This window comes from Protopterus annectens, chromosome 2.part1, assembly GCF_019279795.1.
Source record: "Protopterus annectens isolate FY-2018-M chromosome 2.part1, PAN1.0, whole genome shotgun sequence".
NCBI classification, from domain to species: Eukaryota; Metazoa; Chordata; order Ceratodontiformes; family Protopteridae; genus Protopterus; species Protopterus annectens.
The window spans coordinates 1,540,721,354-1,540,749,205 of NC_056729.1; the positions used below are offsets into that span (position 1 = coordinate 1,540,721,354).

The 27,852-nt window shown below is 41.9% G+C and overlaps 1 protein-coding gene across 1 annotated transcript in view; it reads left to right on the plus strand.

Annotated features, from left to right (window-relative positions):
- MORN1 (MORN repeat containing 1) overlaps positions 1 to 27,852 on the plus strand; it is a 3,597,386-nt gene that overhangs the window by 1,009,262 nt on the left and 2,560,272 nt on the right. The window lies entirely within an intron of this gene.

Sequence of the window (27,852 nt, forward strand, 5' to 3'; positions counted from 1 at the left end):
AAACAGTGGAAACAGCCATCTTGAGAAAATGGCTCTTACTCAGAACTGGAATGATACTTTTTATTCTGTTGTAAAATTCATAGGTTCAGAGGTGTATAGGTTCATAGGAGTTTATTAGGCTAATGGCCCTAGGGCCTTTACAAGCCTAACCATGTTATAGCCATGTTACCTAATTGACCTTGGTTAGATGGTCATTATTTGCAGAGTGAGTCTATGATCATCACTGACTGCTCTCTTCCATAAGGGACATAGGTGCCAACCCTGGTGTGAATTTATGGTCTCCCATCCAGTTGTCTTGGTTGTGCATGAATAGGGTCTTTGAAGAGCTCTGTTTCACTTGAATTGGGAGTTTATTCCAGAGCACCTGCAATCTCTGGGAGATATATATATATCTCCAGCATGCTCTGTTAATGTCACAGGCTAGGTTGAGATCCCTATAGCAAGTGAATCTTGTCCCATTTGATTTGTGAATGCACAGCATTTCCATTAGGGAAAGGTCCGAGACTGCTCTGTAGGCCAGGCACAAGTCGCCTCTCATCAGCCTTTAGGATACAGAGTACTGCGACAGGGTTTTCAGTCTTTCCATGTAGGTCATGTTTTGGAGGCCCTGAATCTTCTTGGTGAGAAACCTCTGTGTTCTTTCCAACTGCTACTGGTGTCTGGTGAGGTACATGCAAAAGGGAGCATTGTACTCTGTTAGTGGTCTGATGAGGGTTGAGTACAGAGGAGTTATAACATCCTTAGTTTTGGATGTGATGCCCTTACTTATGAGATGCACAATGTAGAAGGCTTTGTTTACCACTGTGGACACATGGTGATTGAAGTTTAGATTGCTATCAACCTGTGTTCCCAAATCTTGAACCACTGGGTTTGAGCTTAGGGGGGTGCTGTCAATATTGTAGTTTGCAGGGATTTCCACTTTGTCAAAGGGGATACTAATGCACTTTTTTACATTTAGTTTTAGTCCATGGATTTGGTGCCAATCATTTGTCTGTGTTAGCCCCTTTTGTAATATGTTAACATTGTTTCTAGACTCAGTTGATTGCACCTGGTTTGCAGTCAGTGAACTTGGTAAACCACAGGCCATCTCCTTTTGCCTGGACTACCAAGAAATAGATTCCAAATAGTAGAGGGCCCAACACAGATCCTTGTGGTATGCCACTGGTAACTGGTCTATTGGTAGAGGTGGAATCCCCAACTTTGACAGTATCTGATCTGTCGATGAGCCAGCTGACTATCCATCTGATGTATGGGTTAATTTATCCAAATCTTTTGAGTTTCTAATACCATGATGGGAATGGACCCTATTCCTAAGTCAAAATATGATTAAAGTTCATGAAATTAGTATTGCTTCAATCTTTGATGTCAGCCAGAAGTCCTCTTTGTAGCATCCGCAATGTGCCCAGTAATGACTCCTGCAATTCATATGGTGTTACATGTATTGGTAACATATTTAAATATGGTTGTAGATTCTTTTTTATAAGACTTGTTGCTCCTACTACTGTTGGAACTGTCTGGCTATCTTTCTTCCACATTGCTCTTCTTTCTGCCTGCAAATCTTGATATTTCATGACTTTGTGTCTCGCTGCATGCAAGACACTACAGTCACTGGGTGTAGCGATTTTAATGATCAATGCTACTTTTGTCTTCTTTTTATGGACCAATATATCTGGTTTTCTCACATTTGTCTTTTGAACTGTTGGCAATGGGTGATCTCATGTGATGTAGACTTCATCATTTTCTATGATGCTTTGTGGCTCACGTTTCCAGTGTTTTTCAGCCACTTCAATACCATGTTTGCACAGTCCCCAGTGCAACAGTCTTGCACATTATTATGCCTTTCAGTATACAGTCCTTCTGCCATTAGTATGTCACAACCAGCAACAAGGTACGTGACTGTTTTCCAAATCTGTTTTACAAAACCTACACTTGTCTGTTTCCTCCACATGTTCAGTGGACTTAGTAAACCAACGTGTATGTAGCCCACTATCTTGGGCCTTTCATATTTTGGTTTGTATTTGCCTCTCCTTAACCATTCTTGCATTAATTCCTGATCACCATGAGGTTCTTACATAAGTTCTCTGTACTTGCAACTATATATATGCATTTTCATATTTCTTGCCTTCTCATCTCATCCTTCACCTTATATTCTTTCTTTTGTTTTTTGACACATTCAGTTGCTGCCTGATTTTTATCTACTTCTGGTTTGATTTCCATTCCTGCTTGTCACTGATATGTTTCTGCTAGACTAAGCAGGGAAGTCATCTTAGATTTATTCTCCTCATGTTTCATGTCAGGTATGCTTTGGAGTATGGCTGGTAGGGACAGGGGGTTGAAGTTTGTGCCATATCTGTCAGCTAGCAGGTTGGCAATTTCCTCAGGTTCAGTATGAGAGGTAATATCCACTATAAGTTTGGCACATAGTTGGCCATTCAATTTTAGATTTCAGACATAGTTTAAAAATGCCTTATGATTATCCTTAGCTAGGGATGCTAATTTATCTTCATAACTAGCTTTAGAAGACTTTACAAGATATCTGATTTGCTTTTTCAAGCTGCGGAAGGTATTTTTCTGCTGAGCAAGTTCCCTGTTGTTCTTAGACATCAGTTTCTTCCTTTTGTTATATAACATATTTATAGACAAGGTCCACCAGGTTGGCCTGTTTTTTCAGGAGGACCTGGTTTTGAGCCTGTCAGGTAGAGCCAAGTCTAAACATTTGTTTAGGTGGTTTTACAGGGCATTTGTGTACTCCTCTGCATAGGAGTCATTGTTGGCTGTGTTAGCAGGGGGTTTGAAGCTTTTTATATCATCACTTAGTAGGCTGCAGTGGAGAAATGTGAGGGTGTCATGTCTGATCATTACTTTGAATGAGACAGATTTATAGTCTGACCTTAGCAGAGAGAGCAACATACATGGGTAGTACAGTGACCACCCCATGTTGGTGAGTACCAAGTCTAGGCCATTTAAGCCCCTTGTGGGGATGCAGAATAGCTGTTCCAGGGCATTTGTATTGACAAAGTCCTGGAACCTTAGGGCAAGCATGTTTGTGCTCGTGTTTGTTGCCCAGTTGATGGAAGGATAGTTGAAATCTCACGTGATCAAAGTGTTTGGCTGTATAGTGAATGACTCTAGTAAGTCCAGGTAGGCGGTGTGCTTCTTTTTGTTCGTGATGGGGGACCTGTAGCTAGCAATGATGTGCTAGGGTGTTTTACCCATAGTTAGTTGGGGCTGGAGTAGCTCAAGAGAGTTATACTGTTTAACCAGTCTCAAGGTGTACTTGGCTTTGATGAAGATGGATACACCTCCACCTTTGGTTCTTTCATGCTCGTTTTGGGGTCTGAACATGTGGAAGGCAATGTAGCCTTGCATGCCCGGGGTGATCGCTGTGGCCTTGAACCATGTCTCAGTGACTGCACAGACATCAGCATTCTCCAAGGTGAGGAGTGCTTTCAGGGAGTGCAGTTTCCTGTTCAGGCTCGTAGCATTCAGCAGCATAACCTTGAGTTTGTCTTGAGTAGATTTTTTTACATCGTAAATTTTGTTATTTTGACATTGCCTAAAAAGGCACTATGGGAAAGGCAAGTTCTTTGCTAGTATCTGAAAGCCTGGACAAGACAGGTGAAGATGGTTTCTGGCAAAGCAGCGTGGTCTGTCAACCATGTCTTCCCAGGCTGACAGATACTGGATCCCCCAGGACTGACTCCAGAAACTAAGCCACTTGTTGAAGTCAATCATTTTTTGTCCATATTGTGGCATCATCCTTGGTGAAGGTAGAATGCTGCTTAGGGTTAAGAACATACCTGCCTGGGACACATAATCTGAGAGTTCAGTCATGTCTCTCTTCATATAGTCCAGAGAAGTACATTCTCCAGTCATTCACCCCAACATGTACTATGACAGTCATAACGGTAATTGTTGTTGAGTGACTTGAGTGTGTGTGTGTGTGATTTGACGGATCCTAGCACCTGACAGGCAGCGGATCGTGACCTTCTCCTTGTCCAGCCTAGTGAGGGGGACTTCTGTGTGTCTCAGTATAGAGTCGCCTATGACCAGGTGTTTTGCCATATGGGCTTATTTGCTGAGACACTGGTGTAGGTGTTATGTGTAGTGGATTCTGTTTGCTTTGTAGTGTGTACAAGTGGTTTGCACTTGGGAGGTCTCTGATCTTTTGGTAGGCTTCTGTTTAGTACCTCTGCATATGTGTGTATATGTGTTGTAACCTTGCATTGTGTGAGAGGTGATGTGTGTGTGCTGACAACCTGTTTGATGTCCAGTTTGTTGTTACTTGAGAGAATTGATTCCAGATATTTTGCTCTAGGAATAGCAAAGGGGTATTATTCTATTGAAGGCTAGAGGTGAAAACTATGGTGACTCTTCTCAGTGCACAAAATGCAGTAGGGAAGCTTGGGAAGGTTCACTAACAGATACCTAGGAGAAAATTGTCTTTCAAGGCGTTTGCATCTATACATGGCACCACTGAACCCCATTGCATGATGTGCAGGTATGCGCAAATGCAAGGCTTAAATACAGATGAAATTAAACACTTTTAAGCTAAACTACCACTGGAAAAGCACACAATGACCTTTCCTCTGGTAAACTCTAACTCACATGAGGCTCAGACTACACACTTCTGCCACAAGGGTCCAGGCAGGGGCCGCCTGATGTAAGATGCCTGGAGCAGTGCTCATGTGTAACAATACAGTCTAGATTCAGCAGATGTGAATCTAGTCTATGCTGTGTACTAGCTGCTTAAAGTAGCAGAACAACTTTTTTAAAGTACAGAAAAATGCAGTAAAAATCAGCAAAATGATAAAATACAGTCAGCAAAGTACAAAGGAAACTGACAAGGTACTTTTTTTTTTTTGATTTTAGCAGTGCTTGCTTTGGATTTCAGCTGAATCTCTTCAGATCTCTGGCAATAGTCACCAAATGTTTAGCAGCTCTGTTTAAAAAGAGTGCAAACTGCTCAAACTCAAGGTGAAATAAAACACTTTTAAGCTCAACTGCCAATGGGAAAGCACATAATGAACTTTCCTCCAGTAGTTTCCAACTCAGGTGAGGCTCAGACTACACTCTTATGTCACAAGGATGCAGGCAGGGCCCTCCTAAAGTAAGATGGCGTGAATAGTGCTCAAGTGTAATAATACAGTCTATATTCGGCATATCTAAATCTAGTCTATGTTCCGTGCTAGCTACTTAAAGAAACAGACCAACTTTTTTAAAGTGCAGAAAAAATACGATAAAAATTAGCAAAATTATAAAATACAGTCAGCAAACTGCAAAGAAAACTCAAAAAGGATACTGACAAGGTACTTATTTTTTTGATTTTAGCAGTGGATGCTTTGGATTTCAACAGAATCTCTCCAGACCTCCAACAAAAGTTGACAAACGTTGAGCAGCTCTGGTTAGATGACCTGCAGTGGTACTGCTCTCTGCACAAACTGACAGCTCTTTGAGCAGCTGTGAACAGCAGGAGACTATGGAGAGTGTTTCCTATAGAGGATTTTAAACTGGAGAGGTTTGCCTATATACAAGGCACGGGGAACCACATTTGCCCATTGGCTTTTATACCAGAAGGATGGAAGACTTACATGGGTAGTCCCTCAGACCAATCAGATAAAGATACAACAAACCTCTCACCAGCAGTTTTTAACTGAGATGGGTTGAATTCAGCTCTGCTTCCACCAGAGTGCAGAAGAACCCTCTTAATGTAAAACAAACTAGTTTTGAGCTCAAGTGCTGTAACAAATGCTTTACAACAAACGTCGGAATTTCTGCAGAATCAGGAATCCTTGGAAATAAGTTCACTAACCCTGAGAAATGTTCAACAAAATACAGAACAATGTGTGCAACATAAGAGAACTACAACACAGAAAAACTTTGAACAATTTGGAAATATTTTGGCAGACTCAGGAAAACTTTGGCAAACTCAGAACAGCTTTTGCAGTACCAGAGGAGGTTAGGAAATATTAAAATACTGGTAAAACAACCTAAGAGCAGTACAGTAACAAACAGAAAGCTCTGAATAAAACTATTTCAGTCATTATACTATATTAAATGTGCTATGCCCTTTTGTTGTGCTGTCTAGAGTATCGTATCTATTTTTTGAAATACACTTTTATTAATATATTGGATTTAGTTTTGTTCTTAATATTTCAAAAGGTGAAAGAGCAAACATATTGTATTTTAATGCATCTCATTCTGTGTAAAGCTATATATTGTATAATAATAATAGCCTGGAGAAACTGGTGTATTGTTTACAGATATTGGCAATGTTGTATTCCAATATTGTATTCTTGTTAACATTTAGGATAAAAATGGGCATAACCTGTGGCAGGACTGATTAATGCCAGTGGAGAAAGGGAGGCTGAGCCCAGAAAGGTCAATACTAGGAAAAAATAAAATAACAAAAAAAATGTCCACACTCTGGCATAATCAGCACACCAAAAACAAGGGGGATAGAGGAAGGGAGTAGCTACTGCAGCAGTGATCATTCAATCATAGGTTCATAGGTGGGTACTAGGCTATTGGCCCTAGAGCCTATATAAGCCTAGCCAGAAAGGTATCCTGGCTTTCGCCACCCAAGGAAATTATTTTCCTGTGCCCCTGTCAAGCAGAGCCACAGAAGTGATCCCCGAGGTGAATTTCCTATTTCCCATCCAATCATTAAAATTTTTCTTGAAGAGTGCTAATGAGGAGTTTTGTTTGATATAGATAGGTCATTTGTTCCAGAGTATGGGAAGTCTCTGGGACAGGAATCTGTCCCTCCAGAATGTTCTGTTTATTGTGTTGACAAGGTTTAGGTCCCTAGAGCATGTAGCCCGGAGGGATTGGGAGTTCCTTAAGTGGAGCATGTCCATCACCTCTGGGTTTGACATAGCATTGTATGATAGGCAGAGATCGCCTCTGAGTAGGTGATATGCAACAGAGTAAAGCTGGAGTTTTTTTAGATGGTCTGCATAGGGCATCTGTTTGAGGCTGGTAATCCTCTTTGTGAGGTATTTCTGTGGCCTTTCCAGTTGTAGATGTCTTGTGAGATACATACCAAAAGGGGCATTGTACTCTGTAATGTGTCTGATGAATGATGAGTAGAGGGGAACAATGACCTCTTTTTTTCCTAGATGAGAAACCTTTTGTGATGAGGCGTGCCATGTAGAAGGATTTCCTGACTACTGTGACTAAAACTATACCATGTTCTTCATACAGATCATTGCTGTAGTAGCCTTAGCTATATGGGTAGATTACCATAGCGTACTATATTTGGGAAGGGGAATGAAGAGTCCAGAAGCCCTTGGAGAATGATCCTAGCAAAGCCTGATCTAGACCTAGAGAAGAAATCAAGTTTATACTGTTTGTAAAATTATGTATAGAGGATTAAGTTGCAGCTTCTAGAATAGAATTCAACCCTTTCCAAAAAGCCATAAATGAAGCCAAGGCCCTGTTACAGTGTGCTTTGACCCTGCCTGTAATAGTTTTGTTGTCGTGATTATAACAAACGTTAATAGTCTTAGGCAGCCATTTGGAAATTGACTGTTTTGACACAGGTTATCCCTTCTTCTCATCTTCATAAGAAATGAGCAATTGATCCAAACATCTGAAAGATTTAGTTACGTCAAGACAGTACTCAAGTTGTCTGTAGAAATCAAGTATGCATTATCCTTTCTCCTTCATTTTTAGGTTCAGGAAAGAAAATGGGGAGCTGGATAGTTTTGCATAAAGTAAACCTGGATACCACTGTAGGCACAAAAGAATGATTAATGCTCAAGGAAACCCTGCCTCTGTAGAAAATGAAATAAAATTGACTCAACATAAGAACTTGCAACTCAGATACCCTTCTTGCAGAGGTCAAACCAACCATTAAAAATGTTTTCCATGTTAAGAATCATAGTTCAGCCAGGTTAGCTGGTTCAAATGGAGCAAGACTTAGCTTCTCTAACATAAAAATGAGATCCCAAGGAGGAGCTACCAGTTTTCTTGGTGGATTCGTATGCAAACCCCCTCTCAAAATCATTTTGATATGAGAAAGCATTGAAAGAGAAGGATGCTAAAATGGATGAAAAATTAACCTTGATAGAAAAGTAAGAAGGCCATAGGATAGTAACTCACACAACTCCCCTAAAACCAGTAAACAACTAGCCTTGAACGTGTGCTGGTTATGTTGTTGGCACTAACTATAAAACCTTTAATACATGCTAATATATAATTTTCTAGTAGCAGGCTTTCTTCCCTCCATTAGTACCTGCTGGACGTCCTCAGTAAACAGGTGCCTATAGGTAATTAAGACCCTATCATGCAGACAGCCAATTCAAGTTGAATGGGGTCAGGCTGTATCAAACACCCCTGTTGTTGTGTGAGTAGATCTAGTTTGTGAGAAAGTATGTGGAAGTTGCCCCTGGCCATTCCAATAGAAGTGAGAATGATGGTTGCCTGGGCCAGAAGGGAAATCACCTCAATGATTTTGGAGGATTCTTTCTGAATGTTCAGAAGTACCGAAGGTATCAGTGGAAAGGGTAGAAAAATATACAGGAACATTCCTGTCCAAAGAAAAGGAAAGGCATTGTCCTCCAAGGCATCATGCATAGAGTCCTGGACCAGAATCTTGCTCGCTGATTGTTTAGAGAGGAGGTAGATAGATCTACCTAAGTAACTCCCCATGGATGGATCATATCTCAGAAGACCCTCAATCTGGTTTCCATTTGTGAGAGTCTGCCTTTTTCCTGCTCAGCTTGCCTGCTACACGGTTTTACTCTGACAGAATGTAGGATACCTGTAAAGTCAGACTGTGCTGGAAAGCTATATCCCAAGATAACGTTGCTAGTCTGCAAGGGGATACAACCTAGTTTCCCCTTGCTTGATGGGTTCTATATTACATGATCAAAGCTTTACTTAATCAAATAAGTAAAGCTCGAACTTGTAATATCGAAACCATAAATTGTCAAACGGCTGATTTTACCCAGGGAAACACTTCCCTTGGCCGTTCTGTGGAGTATGCCAGTTTCTCCAATTTGGAGTGATCTTGGAGTTGGTATATTTAGGTAGGGGGTGTGTGGGGGGCACAGTACCCCACATGGGGGGTGTGGGGGGCAAAGCCCCTCCACTTGATTTTGGATGTACATTTTTTTTTTGATTCGGCCAAGAGAAGTATTTCCCTTGGTTGAATCGGCAGTTTGACAATTTTAGCTTTTGATATTACAAGATGGAGCTTTAGTTATTCGATTAACTAAAGCTTTGATGATGTAATATAGACGCACTTGATGATGTTACCACATTACTAAGGTATTGTCTGTAACAACTTGAAGAGGTCCCAGGGATGAACGATGATTCTAAGAATTGAGTGCTTTGACCAGGGCAAGCATATCTTTGATATTTATGTGCTTGTTTCTGTCCCAAACACTTTGCACTTTTATCCTTCCAGAAACTTCTCCCCATGCAAAGTCCAGGATGTTTGGCTGCTGCACAGCGTTGCTCTGACATAATGTAGTATGCCTGTAGAGTGAGATTGTGCTGTGAAGCTATATCCCAAATTAACATAGCTAGTTTGCAAAGGGGATATAATCGGTTTCCCCTTGCTTGATGATCTACCACAAGACTAAGCTATTGTCTGTAACAACTTGAAGAGGTCCCAGGGCCAAAGATGATTCAGAGAGAGCAGTGCCTTGACCAAGGTAAGCATATTTTTAATATTTATGTGCTTGCTTCTGTCCTTGGTGTCTCACACACCTTGCACTTTTATCCTTCTAGAAACTTCTCCCCATGAAAAGTTCAGGATGTCTGGTTGTTTGACTGCTTTGGAACAGGGAGGGAAAAGGGGAGACCAGATTTAAGCATATCTTCTATCACTACCAAGTAATTTCTCTTTTGACAAGCCCCCTGCACTAAATTTGAAAAGGCAAGGAATGTTGGGGTATTGCTGTGGAGTCTTGCCAGGGAGATCATGAGAATCAGAGATGCCATGAGACCCAAAGTCCTGAGACAGTCCCTGGCAGTGACCAAAGTCTGAGTGGAAAACTTTAGAAATAGACATAGATGTAGATCTATTTTTTTCATGTGGAAAAAAATCTGTTTGATCTGAGGAATTTAGCTGACACCCCAGAAAAAAACAGCTGTGTGTGAAGGAGTTAAAAGTACTTTTGAATATTCTCCTGGCATCCAAGCTTCTGTAAAAGATTTCTCACCCAAGTGAGAGATTCCTGGTTCTTTAAAAAAGACTTTGCAAAGATAAGGTCATCTTCTAAATATGGAAAAAATTTAGATACCCAGTAGCCTGCAGTGAGCTATAACTGGAGATAGACATTTTGTGAGCATTCTTGGTGCGGTCGGTAGTCCAAAGGGTAAGGCAGAGAACTAATAATGTGATCCAGACACACAAAACCTTAAGAAATACCTGAAGCATGGGGGAATATGGATTCAATGATAAGCATCTTTTAAATCTATTGTTGCCGGGAAATTTTAATGAGGAAGAAGAGGTAACAGATTGTGAAGTGACATCATTTTGAATTCAGGCAATATCACAGACAGGTTTAGGAAAAAAACATCCAGAACTGGTCTCCAAACATTTTCTTTCCTTGGCATCAAACACATTCTTGAATAAAACTTTCCCCACATGGTAAGGAAAAGTTAGTTCCGCCACTCCTGGGGACAGCATCTGCTAGATGAGGAACTGTCCACTGGAAAGGGAGAATTTCCTTCTATTGCCATCTGTAACCTTGATAAATGATATTTAGAACCCATTTGTATGAAGCTATCTTTTGCCAAAAGGAAAAGTGGAGATTCAGACATTCTGGAAGGAAATTGGAGCTGCTAGTGTAGGAGGAGAAAGTCCCTTAAATGATCACACTGACTTGATGGACCATCCTTGGTTTTGGGAGGTTGCTGAATTCTCTTTGGAAACTCTCTCCAACTTCTTCTTAACATCTGTTACCTGCATTTTATTCATACTTTTTATTTATTTATATTTTGTTGCCAAAATTTGATGAGGCGTTAGAAAATCCCTTAGAAACAATTTGAAAAGGTGGGCTGAAAAATCTTAAGTGATTTTCTGTATCAACTTACCTCTTTCATCACACTTTTTGATCACCTCTGCAGCAGAGGGTCCAGAAACTAAATCTATATCCAAAGGAGAATATAAAATCACACTTTTAACAATATATGAAAGGTTTTGAGAATATGACCAATCAAATCTCCTCAAAACAGTACTAGTGGCTATAGCCCTAGAAGTATCAGCTGAGTCATACATACATTACAAACAGTGATTAGTGACTTGTACAATGGAATAAATTATTTAAAACAGAAGCTTCCTCAATAGAAGAAACTGTGGACAAATCATTCCTCATACTTTAACAAGCAGTCAGAAAAAACTTTAACATGTGAGGCTGACAATTTAAAATGATCAAAATCAGTGTTGCAGAAGCCTATACTTTTTCCCATACCTATCAGTAATATTTACGTTCTAACCAGAAAGAGTAGGATTGGAATTAAGTAAATGTCTAGCAGCAGAAAGATTAACTAAAGCTATAGCTGCTGGGTCAGGTTGGGAAGAGTCTATAAAAACTTGACTGAAGGACATTATGCATCCATCTGCTTTTTGGGGCAGCTGGCTGACTATCTGGAAAACTGCAGGCAGTAGCACACACATCCTCCCAAGGTGACAGAACTGTTGAATGGGTGAAGGTACTGATAATTCCATCAGTAACAACTCATAGTATTTACTAAGGGACTTCAGACTTCTCACACTGAAAACAATGGCACATTTGGAAATAGTCTCAGAGAAAGAGTAACCCCAACAGGGAGAATCAGAAACTGAATTCAACTCGGAGTCTAAATCAGAAATATGAGGAGAAAATCTTGCATCTGTCCCCTCATCTTCCTGTACAGATTCAGAATCTCAAACCTCTTCAGGAAATGAGGTATCCATAGGTTCATATGTAGGTACTAGGCTATTAGCCCTAGGGTCTATATAAGCCTAGCCAAACGGTACCCTGGCTTTTGCCACCCAAGAAAATTATTTTCCTGTGCCGTTGTCAAGCAGAGCCACAGAATTGATTCCTGGGGTGAATTTACTATCTCTCATACAATCATCAAGATTTTTCTTGGAGTGCTACTGATGAGCTTTGTTTGATATAGATATTTTTTTCCAGAGTATGGGAATTCTCTGGGACAGGAATCTATCCCTCCAGCATGTTCTGTTTATTGTGGTGAGAAGGTTTAGGTCCCTAGAGCGTGTAGCTAGGAGGGATTGGGATTTCTTTACTTGGAACATGTCCAACAGCTCTGGGTTTGACATAGATTTGTATGTTAGGCAGAGATTGCCTCTGTGTAGGTGATATGTGACAGAGTAAAGCTGGAGTTTTTTGAGATGGTAATCCTCTTTATGAGGTATTTCTGTGGCCTTTCCAGTTGTTGTAGATGTCTTGTGAGGTACATACCAAAAGGGGCATTGAACTCTATAATGGGTCTAATGAGTGATGAGTAGAGGGGAACAATGACCTCTTTTTTTCTGGATGAGAAACCTTTTGTGATGAGGTATGCCACGTAAAAGGATTTCCTGACTACTGTGGCGATGTGATTATCAAAGGTGAGACTACTGTCCACCTGTGTCCCAAGGTCTCTTATCACACTTTCAGTGTTAAGGAGACTACCACCTATGTGGTAGTTCATGGGTACAGAGTTTTTACCAAAAGGGATGACAATGCACTTTTTGGCATTGAGCTTGAGGCCATGGCTTTGACACCAGGCATCTGTCTCATTGAGGCCCTTTTGTAGGATGTCCACATCGTTAGGAGTTTTGATTATGCCTCCTAGTTTGCAGTCATCTGTGAACTTTGTTAGCCAAAGACCTTCCGTGTTAGCCTGTACTTCAGAGAAGTAGATACCAAACAGGAGAGGACCTAGGACTGAACCCTGTGGTACTCCACTTGTCACTGGTCTGAAGTTGGATTTAGAGTCTGCTACTTTCACAGTGTGAGTTCTGTCAGTGAGCCAGTTGTCAACCCATCTTCTGACATAGGGATTTATACTTAGTTTGGTGAGCTTGTCTATAATTCCACAGTGAGGGATGGTGTCGAAAGCCTTGGCAAGATCTAGATAGGCTGTGTGAACCACCTTACCCTCATCTTCAGCTTTGGCGACCTTTGGTGATCCTTCCTTCTTTTACCAGAAACTACTTTATAAGAAAGATCCATAGCCTGAATTAAACTCTGAGCCACATCCCGTGAACTACACCTGTGTAAAGAAATTTGAGGAGGACTAGATGCATCTTTTGTTTTCTATTTCTTTTTGACAGGAAAAATGGGGCCAACAGTGTTATCAATGGCAGCAGCAGCTTCCTCAGGGATGGACACAACATTCTGACAAAACAGAGAATCCTTCTCTGTTCCCTTTCTCAGGACCAGTGTGAATGGCTCTCCCTTGCCCACTGAGAGGATCCCAGCAGCAGCAGATCTGGCTAGCCACCAGTCCACAGTGGCTGTACAAGTTCATATATATATACACATATATATATATATATATATATATATATATATATATATATATATATATATTAACACACACACATATATATATATATATATATATATACACATATATATATATATATATATATATATATATATATATATATATATATACATATACACATCTGTATGCATATATATGTGTGTGTGTGCTGTCAGTTAAATGCGTGTAGATAGACAGATAGGCATACATACATGCATACATACATACATACATACATATTAATTCCCTGTGGACATAGATGTTTGTTTTAATTTGAAGTGTAGCATGGGCCATCTGTCTGCTATATCAGGCTTATATTTAAGTCCCATTTATTGAAGCAGATGCATTACTACTTTTTCTAGTTTTACATTATCTTGGGGGGTACTGAGCATTTTTATTTCATTACATCATTCATTATTTCTTTTATGTCTACTTAATCCAGTAGAGCATTGAAGGAGAGCCAGATCTTACACAATACTTTTTCCACAGTGATGGACTGTCTGGCAGTGCCAGTATGCACAGTAATGCACCCTTCCTCCTTCCAAAATAAATTTCTTAATAAATGTCCCCTTGCCACCGTCTAAGTAATACAGACATTTCTCGTTATTTACTTTCAGTGATATTTTAGTGTGTTCAAGGCTGAAAACTAGGAATATGCAAAGACTTCTGTACATTGAGTTTTATTTTTGTATTGATTTATTTTATTTTGGTTAATTTGATTAATCCAAAGGACACAAACATCTCTTTTCAAGAGCAACCTCGGACTGGGACCATTGTCAAAGTGACTTTCTCAGAGTTGCACAGTAGGAAAATCGAGACTGGTGGAATCAAACCTTGGATCAGCTTATTAATAGTTTATAGTCCTAATCTTTTCTGCTACTTACCAATTTTACATGGCACCTAATTGCATTTTAAGGATTTGGGGGCATACTTTTGGTACCGAGTAAGATATGCATTGCTCACTTCTCTGTGTAAAATGTACAAATGACTTTCTATTGGCAATCTATTAAACAGCAATGCCAGTGTGCTGCGTTTTTGTGGCTTATCACATTCATGTAGGAAATAGAATTGTAGTTAGAATCTTTGGTTATCTTGTTAAGTTTAAGACTACACTGGGTTAAAGCAAAAACTCTCAAGTAAATTCTGCTTTATAAAACAGATATAATTTAAAACAATCACATAGGTTAGTATATTCTTAAAAACCATAAAGATGGTCAATCCATTAGAACATGTTTGTGTGTGTGTGTGTGTGTGTGTGTGTGTGTGTGTGTGTGTGTGTGTGTGTGTGTGTGTGTGTGTGTGTGTGTGTGTGTGTGTGTGTATCACTGGTCCCAGTAAATAAGCTGGGAAGCCCGGGTGAGGACAAGGATTATCTGTGAAAGGCAGATTGGCTCACAAATATAAAACAGCAGGGGGTACAAAGGTATACTTAATCTACCACAGTAGTTTGGACATAAAGGTAAATCTCAAGTGGTCAAGTGTCTCTAGCCTTCAGTAGATATAGCATTTTTCATCCATCCATCCATTTTTAAATTATTTAAACTGTTGAATGCTGCTGTGCTAGGAAGCTGAGCAAGGAGAACAGACTTCCTTTTCCCCAACAAGTCTTCAGCTTATTTTGTTGAATTCCCAAGTTTTTCTAGGCATGCTGATAGATGTAATTAATCCAGAATTTCCTGGATATATCCCAGGGCCTTCTCCCAGTTAGCCATGCCTTGCATACTTCCGCTGGGAAGTATCAAGGTGGTATCCTTTCTGTGTTCCCAAACACCTTAACTAACTTTAGTTTACTTGAAGAAGGGGAATGTCATTACTAATTATGAAAACAGAATTACTCTAGGCTACAAATAAAGGAAAAATACTCAATAACACACATCAGTGACTTTAATATATTTGCAACAAATAAAGCATGTTTGCAGATGGGCAAGCCCCCTGTAGCCCCATACCTCCTGCATCTCTAAATATACTAATTGTGAGATTGTGCAATGTTAGGGTAAGGATAAACATCCTTATCTACAAGTTCCACAATCTCACTATTTTCACAGTTTGTTCATTTACCACAATAAAAGAAGATTAAATCTTATCAACTAATCATGTTATTGTCAAACTCATTGAGGTGAAAGCCATGTATCTGTACTCTGTGATCTCTCTGCATTGCCAGGCACCTTGCTGCATCCCAGAGAGTGAGCCTAAATTTCATGCAAAGGAAATTCATTTCTGCTTGTAGCATCTGTCATGACATAATTGTAGCATTATCCAGAGCTTGTGAACATAAGTGGCTATGAAGACATTGTCCTCAATTAAGGTCTACATTCCTCTGATCTTGGAGACAACAGCATGTGCAAATTAAGAGCTTTGTGTTATGACCGAGTTCTTACTTTAGTAACAATACCTGGTACAAGGCCTACAATACTGATACCACTGTACCCCACAGGTGGTCAAGTCTTTTGTTCACTTCTGATTTAATTTATAAAGAAAACCTCAAGATACTTAAGTTCTTCCACTTGAGTAGCTGCTTCTCCTTCACCTATAAAGAACAGTCTACTCTTTTCTGGAATAGAACCATAACCTCTGATTTGGAGGTACTGTTTTTTTCTTCCACCCGTGTTACTCAACGTGAATCATAGTATTGTATGTTGGAAGTCGCATTTACTTGAAGCTAAGAGGGGAAAATCAGCAGGAAAAAGTAAATCAATTAATGAATAAATAAATAAAACAGACATTATATGCTCATATTGCATTCTTTACAGTATCTTGATAACATGCACATGAAAGTTACAAACAGGAAGAACAAAAGATTCATCCCAGGCACAGTCTGTCATCCACTTTGAGCTTATTCAGTTTAACACTGAGAATCTAGACACTACTGCAACTCATTTCATACCAGGATTGAATAGCATGTATGGGACTCCTTACTGTTGCAGCACATATTCGTAAGTAAATGGTCATATGCCTTCTCCAAGTCCATACACAAATGTAGACAGTACTGTCAAACTCTTATGATCTTCCAGTATATGTGCAAGGATACAGTTGATCCACTGTTCCAAGGCTGGGGCAGAATTTACAATCCTCCTCTTGAGTCAGATAAAGTCTTGATCTGATGTTGACGTTACAACTCAAGTTCTTGCCCAGGAGCCTTTCAGAACCGAGTAGGCCTATTACCAAGCTCGCGACAGCCAAAAAAACTCTCAAGCTAAGCTTCTACCCAGAATGCCCTTACCCCAGATCTCATTTGTTGCATAGCCATAAAGCCGTGTTTCAGCCGAGCTCTCAGCTAAGTGAAAACTTTTTTGACTTTTTGTGTGAAAAACTCATTGTGATTTCTACCTTTACTGAGCATTAGTCTTTTGTGTCAAATTACTGTTAGATGTTATTCCTCCTTCTTTCTTTTTCTACCCGTTTGTAAACTTTCAAGTACCATTGTTGGTATGGCCCTCTCTCCTTACCCTTGTGGTATTCCTCCAATACCATAGTTGGTATTCCTACTTTCTTTCCTATCCTGTTAGTGTCTTTCAATAGTAGTTTCTGTTTATGTATATCTATAATACTGTGTGGTTTTGAACTTTGTCTTTTTTCTAAAACAGACTCGTTTTCGATTTTGTTAAGGTGCTAGCCTGTTATGTCTCTCTTTCAAGATGTCAGATAAGGGTACTTCAGGGTTTAAGCATTGTACTTCATGTAATGGCAAGTTACCTAATAGTGACTCTCACGATGATTGTGTGTATTGCTTGGAGGTGCCCCATCTTTCGGTGCAACCTCCCTGTGGCATTTGTCAAAGCTTCAGTCAATGCACTCTGAATGAGAGCAAGAATAAATTGATACTGAAAGTGTTACTTAAGTCTCCCTTTCAGAGGCTATTTCTGTGATGGAGGTCTCAACCCTTCCTACTAAAGACAAAACGAGGTCCCACTCAGTTCCCTCTTCACCCTCATGTGATCAAGGTATGCCCCTGAAACCAAAAGTTCCAAAGTTGTCCTTGGAGCATAAATCGGCCTCATTGGCGCCGTCCTTGTCAGCTCCAAGCACTACGAAACCTACGATATCTGTGGCTGCTTCAGCTCCGATTCTGCCTCCGGCACCGACGATAGACCTCACCACGTCTGTTAAAACTTCAGCACCTGCGACTACTCTGGCTCATTACACACCTTTGGTGCCTACCTCTGATATGACATTGGAACCCTCTGCATCAGCTCAGAGTGCCCCTTAGGCACCAACTGTTGTTTCCACTAAACTGGACTTGACTCCATTGAACCCAGTCTCGAAACTTGAGACATTGGTGCCGGCAGACCTTGCACCATGGAGGTGATACTCTCCTTCCGTAGATCCATTCCTGGGTCAAATGTATAGCCCATTCATTGATCGACCTGACTCCCCATCTGGGGTATCCACTAGATCCACCAGGAGCCTGCCAGAACTCAATGTGGTGCATCTTGTGGACCAGCTGTTGGCCAGGGGGATACCCACAACTTTTAAGACCCATCCACCTTCAGGACTTGGATTGGTTTCTCCATGGACTCCATCTTACTCTCCTCATTCGACCATTCTGTTTCTGAAGCTTTCTGCTTTGATTTCCTTCTTGGAACCCACCACTTCAGTGCCTATAGTGGACCTCACTCAGGCTCTGGGTTGCCCCTCTGGTCCTTGGTTCCCACGGAACCGATCCTTCCTCAATCTTGGGATTGGGGGGGCGGGCTCCTCGGCTGGGGGAATGGTTCCTGGTGTGCCTTCGATGCCAGTTGTCTCATCTGCACCGATCCTGCTTAAGGCTTCATGCTTAGTGGCAGGTTCTTTGGTGCGGGGTGTGACCCCGGTCCTAAGGTTGTTTTTTTTATGGTTCTGGGCTCCCATCCCTCTTCGGGTGGACCTGCTTTCTGTGCAATGGAGAGAGCTCTTGCTTCTGGAAGCACTCCACTGACGTTAGAACTCATGTTCTTGCCCCTTGAGCTACAGCTGCCACAGGCCACCTCCCCAGGGCACTGGGCGGAGATGCCGCAGGACACCCCTGCTCAGGGTTTCCGCTCTTCTGAGTCCTCCTCAGAGGCTGCCACTGAGGATCCCCCTCAGAAGATATCCTGCAAGAGGAAGCATGTAGACTCACCCAAGGAATCTCTGATGGAAGACACAGATTATGATGATGGTGAAGGGTCCCCACTGTCACCTCCTGATGATGTCTCCTTTGGAAACATCCTTGAAATGCTAAAACAGAGAGATGACTGGAGCCCTCCAACTCCACTGTCACCTCCTGATGATGTCTCCTTTGGAAACATCCTTGAAATGCTAAAACAAAAAGGTGACTGGAGCCCTCCAACCCTTCGTCTGAGGAGTCCGTGTTCCTGCAGCCATCTACCTCTTGGGTGACCCCACCTGCTGACAAGCTCATCCAATTTGTTGTGCAGTGAGCTTGGAAGAACCCTGATTCCATTGAGGTGATCCCTCAGAGACCAAATAAAATTCTTTCCCCGCCTGAGGAGAACCCACATTGGTCCAGAGGGTTACCAGTCGATACTATGGTGGTGGTGCCGGCCACAAAACCGGACTTGGCTGAGGAGAGTCCTGCTGTCCACCCATGCAACAGAGTGTCCCGGGTGGTTGACAGACTTAGGAAGCAAGTTTATGCATCAGCAACCTTTGCCATATGGTCTCTGAACTACTTGTCACATTTCATGAGGTTCCAGAGGAACTTTATCTCCAAACTCTCTGGAACATTCACAGGACAGGTGTGTGACAAGGTAAGGGATAAAGTTGCCTCACAGCTTGCAACCCTGGAATCTATCTCCAACTCCTCCATGATGTTACTATCACATGCAACCGAAGGGGCAGCTAGAGCGGCGGGTTCAGGCATTGTCATTAGACGTCATGCCTGGATGCGCATTTCTGACCTCACAGATCCCTTCAAGTCTTCCTTTCTGAATGCTCCAATCGAAGCATCATCCCTTTTTGGCTCCAAGGTGAAGGACACGCTAGATAGGTGCGAGCAAGACAGTAAGACCCTATCTGCTGTAGGTCTACGGTTTTTCAAACCTCAACGTTCCTTTTCCAGGAATCAGAGGAGTGGGAAAATGTGGCACAAAAAATCTCTGGGTCCTTTATGTGCCGCACATGGTGATGATACCCTCAGGGGCAGAGAGGGGTAACTATTCCAGAAGATGCCCTTACAGGGGCAGAGGGGGGGTCCTCATAACCAGGGCTCCAGGGACTCATTCTCTAGGCAGCCTTACAAGCGCTCCTGAAGAGAAGCCCAATTGCTTACCTCTAGAAGCAGTTGGGGGTCATTTTTCTCTGCAGCAAACTGCCTGGCAGTCTATTACCACCGATCGTTGGGTGCAGAGTATAATCACCAGAGGTTACACCATTCCACTTCTTTGTCAACAAACACTTCCAAAAAAGCTTCCCGACATTCCACACAGTCAAAGGGAAGATGCAGCTTAAGAAATAAAAAATCTGTCTCAAAAAAGTCATTCAACCAGTCCCACCAGACTAATATGGATCTGGATTCTACTCAAGATACTTTTTGATACCAAAAAAGACAGGGGACTAGAGACCCATTGTGGATCTCAGCAGCTTGAACAAGTCTGTCACCAAAACCAAATTCCGGATGTTCACGGTTCAGTCCAATCTCCCTTTTTTAAGAGAAGGTGATTGGATGTGCTCGCTAGATCTCAGGGGCATATTACCACACCAAAAAATGGACAAATGCTCCAGGAGTCTGCTTCACTTCTGGCTGGGAGCCAGTCACTATTAGTTTTGTGCCCAGCCATTTGGCCTCTCTACATCCCCCAGAGTGTTCATGAAGTGTATGTCAGTGATCACAGCTCATTTGAGACTACAAAGATTCTGAGTGTTTCCATATTTGGATGACTGGCTCCTCACTGCTCCCACCAAGCGTCTTCTGGTAACAGCCCTGCATTACACGCTCTCTCTCTGGCAAAAACTCTGGGAATAACAGTACACTGGGAGAAATCAAATCATGCTGCTATGCAGCAAATATTATTCATTGGAGCAGTGTTCAACACCTGGTTCTGTCTAGTGTCACTCCCAACCCACAGACTCCAGCTATTGAGGTTCCAGCTCTGGGTGATACTCTGTCAAACAAAAGTTTCAGCAAGGGAGGTTCTTCAGGCCCTAGGTTCCATGGCAGCTTCAATCCCAATAGTATCCCTCACGAAGTTGAACATGCGAATTCTGCAATGGCTACTTCTTTCACAGTGGTTCCCAAACTACCATCCTCTCAGTTCCCAGATTTATATAACCAACTCCTGCAAGCAGGACTTTCTTTGTTGGATGAGGCCAGATGCAGAACTATGAAATCATCCATTCCAGTCTCCTCAGCCCAAGGCCATTGTGACCACGGATGTTTCCCTGATTGGGTGGGTGGGTGGGGGGGTATTTCCAGGGAAAGACCATCCAAGGCACATGGTCTACCCTAGAGGCCAACCTGCATATCAGCATTCTAGAACTGAGAGTGGTGCTATTAGCGCTGCAGGCATTTCACCCGATTTTCCCTTCTGGGATGATTGCAATTCAGTCAGACAATATGTCAGTGGTCTGGTATATCAACAAGCAAGGAGGAACCAAGTCCTACTCCCTGTGTCGAGAGGCCATGAGAATCTGGCAGTGGGCAATAGCTTCCAACTGCTTTTTGATAGCAATGCATATCCCAGGCAGCTCCAACATAAATGTGGACAGACTAAGCAGATGCATCCTCCTGCCTCATGAGTGGACCCTCAATCCCGAGGTGCCGACAGAAATCTTCAGCCACTGGGGGTCAGCCTTGCTGAGATCTTTTTGTCTTCCCAGCAAACAACTAGTGCAGCAGCTACTTCGCCCTGTTCCCCCCAGAGGGGGAGTCCCCGAGGGATGCTCTGATCCATGATTGGGCCACGGGACTTCTTTATGCTTATCCCCTCATCCCACTTATCCCACAGTTCTTAAAGAAAGTTCTACGGTTGAGATGCAAGGTGATCCTCATAGCCCCATTCTGGCCTCGACAAGTTTGGTTCCCCTTCCTTCGGCCTCACCCATTATACACTCCGTGGATTCTGGACCCTCTTCCAGATTTGATTACTCACCCCAAAGGGTTGAACCACCTAAATCTGTCCAGTCTCAAGCTAATGGCTTGGTTTCTCCACTTCTGTTAGTTGCCAGGCAAGCTAATCTCACCTCACCTGTTCAGGACATCATTCTGGCCTCTCATAAACCATCCATTAGGAGACTATATCAGGATAAATGGAAGAGGTTCTCCATCTGGTCTAAAGATAACATGCTAGACCCGTATTCAGCTCCAGCGACTGCAGTGCTGCAATACCTGGCTAAGTTTTTTGATAATGGAGCCTCTGCCTCTTGAGTACACCTGGTGACGCTTTCTAATTTCCACAATGGTCTAGATGGCACCCCTCTCTCATCTCCTGACGTCTATGCAAAACCTTTCTCAAGGGAACCTCTCACATCGGACAGCCTGTGGAACCATGGAACCTCACTTTAGTCCTTCATTCTTTGTCTCAAATCCCCTTTGAACTCACAACTAAGTGTGACCTAAAGTTCTTGTCCTGGAAATCTTTGTTCTTAGTAGCCATCACATCAGCCAGACGGGTCTAGGAGCTGCAGGCATTATGTATCAAGAGGCGTTATCTGGTCTTCAATAAAGACAGAATATCACTCCGGACTAACCCATCCCCAAAGTTGTTTCTGATTTTTCCATTAACCAGACCATTGACCTACCAGTGTTCTTTCCAAATTTTTCCAATAAAGGAGAGTACTGCCTATATTCCTTGGATGTACATAGGCAACTGAGATTCTACCTAGACAGGACCAAGCCTATCCATAAGTCTGAACAGCTTTTCATCTCCTTTTCTGGGCCTAGAATGGGAAAACTCTGTTTCCAAGGTTACATTATCAAAATGGCTAAGGGACTGCATACGTTTTATCTATTCCCTCCCTAGGTTAAAGCTCACTCCACTAGATCTATGGCAACATCTGTAGCTTTCCATTCTAGGGCTTTCATGGATGACATTTGCACAGCAGCCACTTGGGCTAAACCTCATACCTTTATCAATCATGCAAATTGGACTTGGTCTCCAAAGGGAGAGCTGCCTTCAGCTCAGTGGTATTCAGGAATGTTCTACCATAAGGGCCATCCATGGACCTCAAGGTAACTTTGGATTCTGTCCCATCAGTGATGAATGGAAAGAAGATTAACAACATCAGATAAAGAAGTTGTGTCCTACCATAATGCTACATCTGTGTTGCTCATCTTCTTTCATTCATCGCATCCAACCCCCTTTCCCCCACCAAAGGCTCCTGGGGGAAGCTTTGGGTCCAAATGGTGCAGTAGGGCATTTGTGCAGAAGTGGTCTCTGCTTTACTTCTCTATCTTCAGTAAACTCGATGTGAGGTAACAGGGAGAAGGGCATTCTGGGTAGAATCTTATCTCGAGAGGTTTTTTGGCTGGTGCAAGCTTGGTAACAGGCCGACTCGGTTCTGAGGGTTCGGAACCGAACGCCATCAATGATGAATGAAAGAAGATGAACAACACAGATAGAACGTTATGGTAAGACATACTTCTTTTTTGACACTGTAGTGTAAACTTTCCTAAGAAGGCTGAGGAGTGTGATCCCACTTTAATGCAAGCACACTCCTCCTGTTCCCTCTTTATCATTATGAGAACTACCACTGTAATTTGATACCCTTAATATACTGCCTCTGCCTTCCTCAAGTTTGTGTTAACCAAGACATTTTAGCAGTGTCCAACTGTTTTAGCATTTCTGGATGGATTTCATCCACTCCCAACAACTTGCCATAATGGAACTGTTTAAATGTCATAATAATATCATCTGTACAAAATGTCACAGTGATATCCTCTGTAAAAATGACTCTAATTCCACCACTTAGTCCTTATGCTGCACCCAAAGATTCAGGAGTTCTTTCCTAATATTCCCTCCAAGTCCCAACATTTTCCCCAGTTAAGGTCTACATTTCTCTGACTTTGGGAAACAGCATGTGCATTATCCCATCTCCACTTCTCATTCACTTGATATTTTACCAGTACCTATTTGACGTCATCTAAAAATCAATCAACATGACGTCTCCAATCTTTGCAAACACCGTAGCCTTTGATTTGGTGACTGCCTTCTTGGTCAAATCTGGTGAGTCCCAACATCTTTCCTTAACTTCATGATGGCTTCTTTAATTGCTTGTATCCAGTAACAGGATTTAGGATTACAACCATTATGAGTTTGGTTACAGTTCCTTGACTTCATCCAGCATATAAACTTTCTAAGGATACCATCACTACATATTTGAGTTTCCCAGGTTTGTCCAGATACTAGTTTATCTAACTGACCCATGATTTCACTTCCCTCATTTTCCACTTATATTGTTAAACCACTCCTTGGATAAGAACATGAGAGACCTAATATCACCCCCAAATGATACCTGTTCTTAAAATTACAGTTTTTCAACCTTTAAACATTTGTATTCAGCTTCCTCTGCTCCTAAGAAGGCAGTTCCCTTTTACAAGCTCCAAGTGGGGTGGAGTAGACTGAGATTATGCCTCCTTTGGAGACTTCCTAAAAATTTAATAACAAAGGAGTGTCTGGAAGTTCAAAAACCCTTCCTCAGAAGAATCTGTTTGCCTGCAGGCTTTTGGCACCTGCCTGTCTACCTCTTGGGTGACCCCATCCACTGATGAACTCATTCAGTTGATTTCACAGTGGACGTGGAAGACTCCAGACATCATCAAACCCATCCCTGACAGACCTGACAAAATATTATCTGCCCCTGCAGATAAACAGTTTTGGGCCAAGGGGTTAGTTGTGGATGCCATGGTCATACAGACTGCCACAAAAAAGTAACTCACCGAGTAGTGCTCATCTGTCCATCTGCCCAACAGGAGGCTCTGGCTATGGACAGATTTGAGAAATGGGTCTATGCTCCATCGACCTTCACTCTAAAGTCTTTGAACTTTTTGCACAATTTACAAGACTTCAATGGGATCTGATTAAAGAATTGTCAGATACCCTGGTGGGAGCTTCCTGGAGAAAGTGGCTTCCCAGCTAGCCAACCTGGAGTCTGTGTGTAATTCATCTATGAGGCTAATCTCACATACAGCCGAAGGGACTTCCAGAGAAGTGGGTGCAGGCATAGGCATAAGCAGACACACCTGGATGTGCCTATGTGACTTTGCGGAACCATTCAAGTCTTCTTTCATCAATGCTCCTTTTGACAGAACATTCTTGTTTGGCCCAAAAGTAAAAGAGACTTTATCCAGATGTGAGAAGGATGGTAAGACTCTTTCTGCTATGGGTGTACGTTTCTCCACCTCCCCAAAGGTCCTTTTCAAGGAACCAGAAGAGTGGTGGAAAGATGTGCTTCAAAAAATCCCAAGGGTCTTTCCAAGATACAAGTGAAGAGAGTTGCCCCAGGGGCAGAGGGGGAACCAAAAACAGAAGATACTGCCGTTGCAGCAGAGATGGTCAGCAAAACCAGAGCTTCAGGGATTCCTTTTCAGGGAAGTCCTTTCAGCACTCCTGAAGGGAGGCCTGGTTGTCTTCCTCTGGAGGCAGTTGGGGGACGCTTGTCCTTGCACCTGGCTAAATATAACAGATTCCTGGGTGCAACAGATCATATCCAGAGGCTATATCATTCCCTTTTCTCATTCCCCCTGTACACAAGAAAATCTCTGATGTTCCACCCAATCAGAGGGATTTAGCAGTGCAAGAAATTCAAAAACTGTTGAACAGAAGAGTCATCCAAGAAGTCCCGCCAGACCATAAAGGATCCGGAACCTATTCAACATTCTTTTTAGTGCCAGTAAAGACAGGACACTGGAGACTGATTTTGGATCTCAGGGTGCTGAACAAATCAGTTCAGCAAACAAAGTTCTGGATGGTCACAGTACAGTTGATTCTTCCCTTTCTGAAGAAAGATGGCTGATGTGCTCGATAGATCTTCAGGATGCGTATTACCACATAAAAATGGACAAATGTTCCAAAAAGTGCCTCCGATTCTGTCATATCCATGGCAGTAGCAGCTCAATTGAGACTGCAAGGATTCCGGGTGTTTACATACTTAGACAACTGGCTCATAACCGCTTCCACCAGGCATCAGTTGATAGTAGCCAGAGATTACACTCTCAGTATCTGTGCCCATCAGGTGATTACTGTAAACCTTGAGAAATCTCATTTGATTCCAATGCAAAATTTAGAATTCATTGGGGCTGTACTAAATAGTGAGACAACTATAGCATCTCTGCCTCCAGAGAGGCTTCAAAGAATTATGGTACAAGTTCAAAAGATAATCCAAAGAAAGAGGGTTCCTGCTCGACTAGTTTTACAAACTCTAGGGTTGAAGGCAGCCTCAATAACTCTAGTACCTCTAGCCATTTTTCATATGAGAATTCTGCAATGGCTACTAGCTTGTCAGTGGTCTGTCCTTCAACAACCATTGTCAGATCCCAGTGTCAGATTAGTTGCCACCTTGGAAACCATCACCATTGGGTCCTGCCATAGAAGAGGGAGTCAGTGCTGGGTAGGAATATGATTCAGTGCATTGCTGGAGCATGATCTCCATGTGGCTGATACGGGTATCCAGCCTCCTGTATATTATCTTCCATATAAGCTCTTACAGCTCCTGCTGGATGGCAGATATGCTACATCCACGTGTAGTGCTACTGGTGAGTACCATGATGCCACCTTCATGTGCAGGGTTAGCTGGTGTAGGTGGTGTCTATAGGGTAGGAGGTGTGGAGGCAACTGGCATGCTGTGGGCCTCAGATGTGCTGGTTATCTCTGATGGTGATGATGGTGGTCAGTAGCATAGCAAGGGTGGGGGAGAGAGGCAACTACCCTGGGCACAAAGTGTTAGGGGGCACAATTTGTCTTCCATCATTCCAGTTGCTCTGTAGTACAATACTGGCTCTGTGTGTAGTCTAGACTGTAGCAACTGCTTGCGGATTGGGTACTGTTGTATTGTCTGCTGAAAGTATAATGCAAGTTTTGCAGAAGTCATTTTTTTGCTTTTCATTTGAAGAGCTGAGGGGTTGGTGCACTAGCTGGTTGAGTCAGCTAAGGTGGTGGTGGTTGTACTACTACTTCCAACTGGGGGATGACAGGCCATGTCAGTGTGTTAGGTGCAGGTTGCTGTGCTGCTCCATATAATATTAAAAAAAATGGACAGCAACAAAAAATATATATCAAAATAAATGTGTGAATCAGAAAGAATATTGACAAAGATTAGAAGAGGGGGGTACAAAAACAGTGATTTTTGTATACCTTTGTGATAATAGGAGTAACACGTATACCATTAACCTATTTGTCTGATAACATATGGAGGGAGACCTAAGTCAAAAGCCATCCTCACTTGCAGGCTGACATATGAGAATAATAACTGTATGAGCTATTTATCAGTGATAGCAAATGTGTATTCCATATGCTGCTCATGCTGTTTGACTTTTAACAATAGCAAAATGTGCTGATCCCACCATAAATATGTCCAGCACAGGTGATACACAAGGGATAGATACTTCCTGTTGATACAGTGAAATGCCCACCCAACTACTGCTTATGGATATTATGTGCATGGACCTTGTAGTACTGTATTGGTATTATTGGAATTACGAATATACTCTGCCATGACAATAGATCTTTTTTGGGTGGGAGCATAGACTTATGATGACCCATGTGTGTACCTATACAGGAGGAAGCATGCAGCAGTGCACTTCAAACATTGCACAGTGAAACTGATACCCTTATGTTATGGCAGTACTGCTTTATAAAAGTTATACAGACTTGCTTTCAGTGGGTACAGCTATTAGTATGCAAACATAAATATTTTCATGAAAGCTAGTATACTTATCTTGGCATTCTGTTAGGAGCTATAGTCTGCTCCAGTGCATCTTCCTGTTCCTTTCGATATCTGCATGAGCTGGAGACACAAAAGGGTCATACTAAAAAACTGGAGTGTGGCAAGCAGTGGTAGATTATTCATTTATTTAATTTATTTATTTGCATTTCTTTAGTAGGAAAGTCTGTCTGGGAATTAAAACCCATTTTCAGCAGAGGCCCAGGGAAAAAATCTCCATGGTACATATAAAAAATTATGACAGACAATATGCAAACGTATTAAAGCAAACAAATTTATAAAGTTATAACAGAGACATATCAAGAGTTCAACTATGAATTAACTGTATTGTGCAATACACATACATTTTAGTGAATGTTTTATAAAACAGTATACAGAAACAGTTTTGCAGGTAGAACTCTAGTAAACAAACATGAAAGTGAATCTTTTATTCAAAATGAATTCAAACATAGTTTTGGTGATTGCACTGTACAATAAACATATATCCTAAAATACATT